We start from the raw sequence: 8373 nt of genomic DNA on the forward strand, positions 1-8373 counted from the left end.
CACTACCTTCTTTGCCTGAACAAGTAAGACCTGAAATCCATACTCCCCTTCTCATGCCTGTCAACAAGACTAAGGGGGAGATAGAGGCTAGGTTGGCACAATCAAGGTCATCTCAACAATAAGTCCAAAGTGCTGAAGAGAGTTTAAATCGAAAATTTGATATTGGAATGGAGAGACTTTTTAAAGCAGCTGAGGGTCCCAGTCAAAGCAGAGAATTTGATGAACTGCTTAAGGCACACAGAGTTTCTCTCAATAACAATTTCTTCACCTACAAGAAAGCATTGGACAGGACAATAAACTCAATAAGAGTGATCTTGGTAACTAAAGACAATTTCAAGAAAAGAAGGATAGTGGTCAACATCAATAACTAGGGGATAGACAGATGTATGCAAGTGTCCCGTAACTATCTTATCTCTAGGAGGGCATATGAATTAGATGTTTTGATAAGCAAAGTCAAAATTTTGATTCATGAAGATACTCTCTTGCTAACAGAATTGAAGAATGCATAAGTAGCTGCTTTCCCAGAAGCTTATCTACAGCCTAGCAAGGGAGTGGCAGCCATTTGTTCTACTACCAAACATTTCAAATATTTTCAAGTTCCTAAGCAGTGTGTCATGGCAAACAAAAGGCTCATTATGACTCTTGAAACTGAGCTGAAAGTAAAAAGGAACAAAACTGTTGAAGATGAGGAGATGATAAAACTGTTGAGAAGATATCTAGATAATGCAGAAGCAAACTTGCCCAAAATAAAAATCAACAAAGATGATTTGGATGATGATGAGCAGAAGAAAGATGATCAAAATCCTTCTGGCTTAAATTCAAGTCAGTCTACTAAGCCATCTGGAAGCATGGGTGGAGAGAAGAAGAAGGAGGATGACAAGAAAGATGAAGACACGAGGAGAAAAGGGGAAATGAAGAGCAGAAAACCTCATGATGATTCAGGAACTCAAACAACCCTAAAAATCCAAAACAACCACCTCAAACCTCAGCTCAACTCACAACATCAACTATCTCTAACATCGAATCTTCCCAAACACCTAAGCCAAAATTATTTTATAGACAAATTGCCAACTCCTATCTAAAAATTCCAATCACCTCAAGCCTCACAAATTTCAAGAAAATAGCAACCCTAACTTTAGCCAAACCTTCACTAAAATTCAATCTCAAATCTGTGGGGAGAAAGCCTGAGAAAGTCAAGCCTGTAAAGGAAGTGGAAGTCGCTGAAAGGGCCATCTGTAATTGCTTTAAAGAATCTACTTTCTACCTCTAAATTGGTGCATCTCAGATGAAGACCATTTCCAAAATTCAGCTGAGGAAATTGTCAAAGTCGGGGTTGTATCACTGAGAGAAGTTATAGTCTATTTTAAGGGTGGTACATTCACTCTTCTAAACAAAGACTTATTGGATTCTTTGACTCCTGCAGAAATTAAGAGAGTGCTAAGTTTGTTAAAAGGCAAGGACACTGTTATAAGGACTTGGAGATCATCTTTGGCTGAATGGTTGATTGAAAGGGAGGAAACAAAGAAAAGAGATAAGGTTGAAGCTGGAGAAAGAAGAAGGAAACATGATGAAGAAATAGATATGTTTATAAAAAGATCATAAGAGATGAAAGCAAAAGGAATGAGCAGAATTTCTAAAGATGGTAGATTTCTAAACATTAAAGTTGGTGGATTCTGAAGATTCAGTTTAGAGTATCCGGACCAGGGGTACCCTAATGCAGCAAGGCAAAAAGTTGTTGAAGCTCTAAGTGGAACACTCATCATAGAAGAACTTGAAATTTTTAATCACTTGAAGGATAAACTTAGAGAAGAAGCAGATGTAAAAACTGTCTTTACCTGATTCCTGTAATCTTGGAGCTTGGTGAATCTTATGTTGTACAAGTTGTAATTCTATCAAGCTTTATGTTTTAATCTTATCTTCCATCAGTTTTAAACTTGGGGTTAGTCTTGTTAACAGGTATGAATTTGTGTGAAGCAAACTTCTCACAAATTGGGGGAGATTGTTGTAAAATACATGCATGTACTTTAACAAGACTAAGACAACTTGTCAACCCTAAGTAAGTTGTATTGTTATCTAAATTTGTATTCTGTACTTGTAACACTTAAAGTCTGTAAAATTGAAAAGGAGCAGACTGGAATCTTTTTCCTAAAATAGTATCAAGCCTAAGGATTCTATCTGGAAGAAGATCAAGAAGATCAAGAAGATGATGCCTCATAAGAATTTTGAAGAAGCTTGGAGTTGAATAAATCTGTTTGGAGAAAAATGTTCTAAGTCAGGATCTCTACAAGACACAGATTTAATGTTATAGAGAAGTCATTCGAGAACTCCAGAATGATTTATCGAGAAGTCATTCAAACTCCAGAGAGTACCGACGGATAAGCAATATCTACTCGACGGATGAGCAATATCTACTCGACGGATGAACTATATATCTACTCGATGGATGAAAAACATCTACTCGACGGATGAGCAATATCTACTCGACGGATGAGCTATATATCTACTCGATGGATGAGCTATATATCTAATCAACAGATAAGCAATATCCACCGGGAGTAGAGAAGTCAGGAAAGCTACTCGAGAACTCAAGAAGATATCGACAAGTCATTCTTTCACTAAAAAACTCGGAGTTATCGACAAGTCTATATCCATTCGAGAACTCAGCGATATCTACAAGTCAAGTGAAGTTATGAAGACTAGAGATTTCGATGAGCTGAAGACCTCTACAAGCCAAACTCATTATGGAGTACTAGAGATCTCGATAAGCCTATGTACTTATCGAGATATCAAGTGTTCTAATAATTCAAACTGGAGATCTCGAGGTACAGTCTCAAAGTACAGAATTGTAGATCAGTTCAATATCCAAGATAAACAATCAACAAACAATCCAACAGCTGGATTGACAAATCTACAAAAAGCAGCTTGAAGTGTGTGCAAGATCAATGGCAAAGATTAACTGACAGAGAAAGATTAAAGTAAACACGAGATGCTAAAGATATGCTAAGCCAGAAATGGAAGATTTGATTTTCTATAAATAGAAATGACAAGTGACAGTTTAGAAAAGTTAATAGCATGTTTATTATCCACTGTGTAAACCAGCAGTTAACTGAGCTATAAAGTTAACACTAGTCCTCTAGTTAGTTATAATAATTTAGATCAAAATTCTTGTAACACTCTCGAGAAGAAGCTGAGCTATTTAACTTCGAAGAGCTTAGAAATTTTCTAGCAAAACATCTTAAATTTTAATACAAAAATTTAGTGAGTATTGAAGATCTGTGTTCTTTATTTTGTGCAAGTTTAATTTCTGCATGAACACTTTTCTATACAAGATTTAATTTACTTTGTTCAACCATTATCTTTCAAGAATAGCCTAAAATCAGAAAAACACATTCACCCCCCCCCCTCTGTGTGTGATTCATTACCTAACATACTTCCTCCGAAAATTTTCGGAAGTACATATTTATACATACTTATCAAAGTGTACCTATCAACAAGCAATATGCTTGGGGAACAATATAATTCCAGTGATATGATGGGATTCTTACAAGGACAAGAAGGGGTAGACTCCAGTACTTCGTGGACTAGGGAGACTACCAAATTACTACCACATGAGAAAGTACCTTATATACCGATGCACATGCGGAGTATGCGAACCTGAGAGGGATGGACGCAAAACCATGTCTTGAGAGGGATATACACGAAGTGTGTACCTGAGAGGGATGGACACAGAAAAGGCCCGAATGGGCCAGGGTGATAACCGATAACCAAAGGGAATCGTCCTTCTACTAGTAGAACGTATTACGACTGATCATCGTATGCGGTGGCTCCGGTGAATGTCCTATTCTTTCATTTGGAATTTAGATGCAATAGTGTAACCCAAACCTAGGTGCTGGGTTACCATGAAGGTGTTTGCAGACTATTAAGTCAATAAAAAAAATATTTGAAAGAAGGTGCGTATCACCGAGAAGAACTATTTCTAAAACAAACATATTGATAGTATATGGAATCAGTCATAAATTTCTCATACAGTCTTTTCATATTGTACTTTAGTATGTTGGGCATTATAGCTCACACTTGTTTTCTTAAATTGACACAACACAACAGTGAATCAAGATGCCTATCATGAAACGGGTAGGTGTTCCGTAGGATGTTTGGTGTTGTACCTCAGGTATATCGAATAAGCTGGATTGGTTTTCAATTATTTTTAGTCCTTCTTATTTACAAGTATGTAAGATAATAAATAAGAAATATTTATGTGGCCGCCGGTCTATCCTTACATAAAGGTTACTTCCTACGGTAAGACTTAATCACTTTTGGGATTGTAATAATTATCACTTTATGAATTGATACACTCTAGTAATGCATGTTTCGTTTCCAAGACAATAACCTGTAAGTTTGTGCGTTGATAACTGTGGGGTCATAAAGGTGTGGGTAATTATATATTGTGGTATGAGATAAGTGTTGAACAAGATTCAAGATGACGTGGCCTCCTAGATCCCTGATCCCGGATTTTGCTATTATTAATTAATTAAGCATGTGCATGTATGTGTAAATTCGGTACTAATTGATTTTATACTTCTTATTTAGACTATTGTCACCTGAAGATGAACATATTGGTGTTGAGACAAATGAAAAAGAAAAAATGAAGATGATAACGTATTGACGAAGATAAAATATGAAGGTGAATTATATTGACGAACAAGAATGAAGGTGAAAGATTAAACATTGATAACCACTTTGACAGTGATTACTTTAAATTTTTAAATAATTCTTAATTTGTTGTTATGATTTCTTGTAACACAATTTAGTACATTTAAACATTTAATGTTTAAGTATTATGATATATGATGAACATTTAATTTTGCATCAATGTTGTATATGATTCTTATTTACATATTGATTTTGTTGTACATAAATATCAAGAATATTTTTTAAATGCCTAGTAAGTCTACCAATTTTTGGACAATATTCTCTACCATATTTTAGGCTTTTTCTACCATCTTCAAAGAGGCGGTAGAAAAAGTCTAGTAGGAAACAACTGAAAGGTAGTAGGAAATGGATGGTAGAACACGAGCGTTTGACATATTTCCTAATAAGTGACATACTCAGACGTTAACGTTAATTGTCAAATGAGAATTTTTGGTAACACTTTTATATATTAGTTTGCATCCTAATATTTTCTTCAAATCTCACTTTGCATCCTAGAATTTTGTAATTCATATTATTATAAAAAATAATTATAATTTCAAATTATCAAAAAATTATCGAGTTATATTATATTTTATGTTCACGTTAGAATTTTTAAAACCGGACCATTAGTTAATTTGTTCTAATGTATATAATTTTTTGACGCGGAATCTTTATTATTTTATTTATATTAAAAGTTCTAAAATGCAATTTATAAAACTTTACGGCTCACACAAAAATCACAAAATAAAGATTAATTCAGTGTTATTTTGACAATTATAATATAACTAGAAATAGAAAGAAAATATAGAGAAAGATGATTAAGAATTTCATAATATGGTATTACTTTATTTATAAAATTTATAAATCATAAAATCATAAGTTATTTATGGATTTAAGTATATATTTTAAAATATTATATAATCTTGACCATTTAAAATAATTTTCAAGTATTAGGATCTGACTATCTTTATTTATTTCCATTACGCTTATTTTATTTAGCTAATGATTATTTACCCAATTTTCTTGATATAATACTCCCCCGTCCCATAATTGAAGCTATTATAAATTATAATTTCATAATTGATTTTTAAATTATTTTTTTGTATAAAAATTTGAAAATTATATTTTTATTTGGAAGAAAATAAAATAAAATAAAAATTGACACAACTATTTTTTATACGAGTCTAAAATGTGTGTCGAGACCCCATCCCCCGATATAAAGAATTGGGTGGGGCAGAGGGAATATTATATTTCGACTTATTATACTTCATTTTAAATTATACCAAAACTTGGTAAAAGTTAACAAAATTATTTTAGATAAATTTATTTATTTTTGTTTAAAATAAATTTGGGATGCAAGCTGTTACAGTATAAAGTTATATAACTAAAATGAGATTCAAGATAAAATATGGGGTGCAAACTGTAATTTACGTTTGCATAAACTTTTTAAAAATATGCATTACCAGAAATACCACTCTCACGACGTTAACGTCTGACTTAACGTCAGAAATATTAAAGGGATACGTATTGATGGCGTTTCTAAATTTTGGGGTACAAATTGTTTTAGTTTAAAATGTTAAACATAAACTGAGATTCGGACAAAGTTTTGGGATATAAAGAGTAAATTAGTTTATAATAAAATAAAATATGAAAATTAGACTTACGCTTATATTTGGGTTTCATTAATTATATAAATTACATAAACTAAACAATACATTGCTAATGCAAAGAAACTTATAATACTAAACCTCAAACCAAACAATATATTGTTAATACAATGAAATTTGTAATATATATCCTTAAACCTAATGTATAAAATTTAAAAAGTGCTTCGCTTGAAAATGAAAAGGAGTTAGCTTCGTTTGAAATAATACATACTTACAAGAATTCATTCATATTTTTTTTTAATTTTATATAAAATACATATATTTAAATTATTTTGGGAGGTCGCGTTCCCCTTGTGGGCCGGCCCCAGTGTGTTCCATTGTATGTTTTTATGTTGGTTTTAACTCGTAGTACAATTTAAAAATTGACAAATACCAATTCCAAATTTAGTTAAAGAAAAAATTGGTTATTTAAGAATCACGAGGGAACAGAAAAAATGGTTACAATTTATTTGGTGGGTACCAATAACTTGGCAAATTGACTAGCAGGCTCTTCTTTATTGTATTGATTAAAGCCCCCAACACAAACAGTATACACCTCTCTTCCAAATTGAAGAATATCCCAGAAAATTAAATTGCTGGAAAAAGTAGTACAATGTCTAACCTGACTCCAATTTTCCCAATGCATGATCCCCAACACTACTTCTTCACTGACTATGGCTCCAACCCCCAATTCCACTATTTACAGGTTCAATACTAGTTCAAACACACACTTTTTTACCCTATGTTTAACGTGTATTTTGTGCACTGAGTACGATCTTTGATTACAAGTTACAAGAAACTTTCTGTATTGGCTTTTTTGTAACTCAATATAATGTTTATTTTATTGAATCAACATTTACATATATAGGTCTTAGAAGAAGCAAGGAAGCAGAAGAAAGAAAGAGCCGCAGCACCAACAACTCACCACTTCAAAAAGAAGCACAGCAGCTGCTCCAGATCCAAACGGTGGTTCAAAAACGCATTTCACTTCATTAAGGGTAAAATAACACAATGGCCTATCCACCAAAGCGCTCAAGAGCTTAATGATCTTGGTAGCAGAGTGTACCACGTACGCGCCGCCTTATCAGGCCCATTGTACATGACAGAAAGCAGAAGCAAGTCCGCGGCGCCATACAGGACCACCAGAAGCCGGTCATCTTCAGGCCAGCATTTTGCAAGGGAAGATAAGATTATAATACCCTACATCAGTATCAGGCAACTTAACACTGACCAGAGTCCTCCAAACTTAACCACCACTTCACTGCCAATCTATTTAGTCACCTAGCTCGTAGTTTTTTAATTAAGGTACTTTATCAGGTATACTATATGATTGATTATTCAGCTCTTTTGTTTCTCTGAGCTACTGTAACTTTTAACATGATGAAATGTACTTTAGCCTGTTTGGGAATAATTGAGTAATTATATGTAAACATGTTTAATCAGCAGTTTTAGAAACACAGGCTTGTCAGAGTCAGGACCATTCTTTGTCCCTCAGCGGCTGTGATTTTGAATTGTTCGATTTTTGCAACTAAAGTTTATTATTTCTATTTTCAAATTGTAGTTACCGTTGGTACTCTTTTATACTATAAGAAAATGACAAATAAGGATTACAGCAATCACACATCTATAATTTACTTCCCTTGTGCTCCGAAATAATTTTACAAATTTATACACGACATTTGTGATTCATTTTCGACTAGGTCATATTACAATGCTGCGTCGTCCGATAAGATAATATTAGGATAATACAAGCCCGAGAAGTTTAAAGGTCAAGTGTTCATGTGCTGGGGAAACTAGTAAGCAAATGATTCAAGGATGGTGTGGAGTAGTAGGGTGTACGCTGTTCGGATCGGATCGGTTATGGGGTAAAAGTCGAACCAAACCGCGAAGAGCTGTTTTAGAAAATTGTCATCCGTAACAGCTTGGTTTTAGAAAATTGTCATCCGCAAACCGCGGTTAACCGCGTCAATTACGGTTGCGAATTTGCGGTTATTGCAGATCGGTTTGCGGTTCAACCACTTATTTTAAAATAATTAAT

General features: G+C 33.7%; 1 long non-coding RNA gene across 1 annotated transcript; it reads left to right on the top strand.

Moving 5' to 3' along the window:
• Positions 1–6804: 6804 nt before the first annotated feature.
• On the top strand, positions 6805–7890 carry LOC141661867 (uncharacterized). The gene is made up of 2 exons (XR_012550155.1): positions 6805–7041; positions 7204–7890. It is a non-coding gene; the product is annotated as an uncharacterized LOC141661867 (long non-coding RNA).
• Positions 7891–8373: the final 483 nt, after the last annotated feature.

This window comes from Apium graveolens, chromosome 5 (genome assembly GCF_009905375.1).
Source record: "Apium graveolens cultivar Ventura chromosome 5, ASM990537v1, whole genome shotgun sequence".
NCBI classification, from domain to species: domain Eukaryota; kingdom Viridiplantae; phylum Streptophyta; class Magnoliopsida; order Apiales; family Apiaceae; genus Apium; species Apium graveolens.